We start from the raw sequence: 2,987 nt of genomic DNA, 5'->3' as shown, positions 1-2,987 counted from the left end.
TCTATCCATAACCGATATGAACTCCCTTAGTTTGCGGAATAAATCATTGGAATGAAATGATCTATTCCTAAGAATTTACATAGAGGAATAGACAAGGTTTTCCAAAAAAGTCTTCTGCCCACAGTCGACCGTGCCACCCTCACACCTTCAACCAATTTTATTTATTTATTTAATTTGAGTTTTGAAAAAATTAGAAATCTTATGACTTTTTTTTTGGAGTAATTTTAGTTGAATTTCAATTATGAAATATGTGTTGCTACCAAACTGAAAAATTGGAACAATTATTTGATTCTAGAATCTTCTATTCTTAGTAATACTTAATTTATCTATTTATTTTTTTAATAAAATACTCATTCCACAAACCAAACAAGACGTAAGAACTTTTTTTTTTTTTTTGAAAAGGAGACGTAAGAACTTAATTAACTCTTTTGCCTTCCTGCGTCATAATTCATTTCACAACTAGAAACAGTCGGATGGCTAGCTTTCGGCCATTTACCACACACCGACACCGCCTCTCACGCTAACCCAGACATGAACTCCCTCCTCAAATAAACATAAACACTCTTTCCCAGCCTCAACACTTTAACACGATTTGAAGAGGAGAAATTAAACCGACAATAAAAGAAATTTCAGAGGGAGGTCGGTGGAGAATTATAGAAACATTTCGGATGATATGCCATTTTCGCTTTCTGAATGGTACATAAACACACACAAAAAAGGCACAAGAAAAAAAATCAAGAATGAAATAATATATATATATATATTTTTTTTACCTCAGCTTTAACGGCGATGAAATTGGATGAAATCTCCGATCCTGAAAGCTTCAGTCTTCACCTCCCTCAACTAAAGACTCACAGATTAACTCTGTTTAGAGGAGCCCAAAGGTTTTTAATTGCTCTTGAAGTGCATGCGTTTGCTCGATCTCTTAACGGTTAAGGCGAATCTTTTTATTTTCTTCAAAAAAAATTACACGTCTCTCAAACTAGAAGGGAATAGGGATTCTCATTATCTCCTCACACTTTAATTTGCATCAATACCTTCCCAAATTATTAAAATTTGTCAAAGAATAATAAAAATAAAAATAATTTAAAATTCCTTTTTTTTTTAAAAAAAAAAAGGCAGATCATATTTTTTGTTATTCTTTTATTCCTTTTTTTATAGAATTTATAAGGCTATTTTCGTCTTACTAAAAACTTTATGGCCATTTTTATCATTTTACTAGCTTAAGTACAACAATTTTTGATAATTTCAAAGACATTGATGCAAATTAAAGTTTAAAGAGACATTGACAATTCGAGATAGTTTGAGAGGTATACTGGCTAGCCCTTGCCACTTTTGGTTTTTTGGCTTATTTGTGAATGAATGCACTTCAAGGTAATTGCCCGCGTGAATTAAATTTACTTGTATAATTTTTATGAACTTGATGGAATTTGGCTTAAATGCAGTAAAAATCTATAACAAATTTGTGTGAAACCTACGTGAATCCACAAATCAAATGATAAATTTATTAAATTTGCAAAAAGAGATGAAGAGAATGATATGTAACATGTAATCTTAAACAATAGAAAACTTAATATCTTGGATAAACATAAATAAAATGATAAAAAGGAAATGAACTAGTAGTTAGGCATAAAGAAACTATGTTATTTGATAATGTAAAAAAGAGACCATATCATATTTATCCAATTTAAACATAATATTAATTTGAGGAGAAATCCACAACAACGGATATGACATCAATTTTGCATTCAATGAACAAAGCATCACCAACCAAGTAGCCCTTTGATGTGTCTCTGAGATCTCTCAAAGTCAAAAATTTGGTGCAACCATTACCGTATTTATCGGAGAACCAGTACTCAGCTATAAGGTAAGAGTTGGTCATATTATTAGATTTTCTTCGATTGGTTTTTCATGTAAATTTTCAAGACTAAACGAACTCTAAATAAACTCTACTTGAATTGCTTTGAATTGCATACCACTCCTGGTGGTTTGTATTGATATATATAATCATACAAGAGTCCTTGTTACAATGAAACTTAGATATACAAAGATGAAGAGATAACTACTAAAGAGAATAGATAAGAGATGAAATTCAAATATACAGAGATAAGAGATAAGAGATGATAATGAAACCTAATTACAAATAATAACTACTTGGAATTATCTACAGGTTTTGAATGTGAGAGTCCCAGATTATCTTGTGTTCTAACATCCCCCTTCAAGTGCAAGGGGGAAGCATGAACGTTGAGCTTGTGACATAGAAATTGAAAACGAGTCGCCACAATTGGTTTGGTGAGAACATCTGCAAGTTGATCTTTACTAGGGATAAAACGAATTTGAAGACTTTTGTCGGCCACTCGATCTCGAACAAAATGGAAGTCAATTTCGACATGTTTGGTACGCGCATGAAACACTGGATTGACTGCAAGGTATGTGGCACCAATATTGTCACACCATAGGGTTGGTGTGGTTGGGAGATTAATGCCAAGATCTCTAAGGAGAGATTTGATCCACATGACTTCAGCTGCTGTGTTAGCTACAGCCTTATATTCGGCCTCAGTACTTGACCTAGAGACAGTAGGTTGTTTTCTTGAGCTCCATGAGATAAGATTAGATCCGAGAAACACACAATAAGCACCAGTGGACTTTCGATCATCTGGGCACCTCGCCCAATCCGCATCTGAGAAGGCATCAATTGTGTAGACACTATTTTTGGTTAGAAGTAACCCATGAGTAATAGTGTGTTTAAGATACCTGAGAATTCGTTTGACTCCTTGCCAATGAAGTTTCGTAGGTTTGTGCATGAATTGACAAACTCTGTTCACCGAGAATGCAATGTCCGGACGTGTCAAGGAAAGATATTGAAGTGATCCAACAGTGCTCCGGTATAAGGATTCGTCTTCCATAGGATCGCCTTTGAAAGCCGAGAGAGTGATTAAGGATGACATGGGCGACGAAATTAGCTTTGCTTCATGCATGTGCGTGCG

The sequence above is a fragment of the Corylus avellana genome, chromosome ca8 (genome assembly GCF_901000735.1).
Source record: "Corylus avellana chromosome ca8, CavTom2PMs-1.0".
Classification (NCBI taxonomy): Eukaryota; Viridiplantae; Streptophyta; class Magnoliopsida; order Fagales; family Betulaceae; genus Corylus; species Corylus avellana.
Note: the sequence above shows the minus strand (reverse complement) of the source record.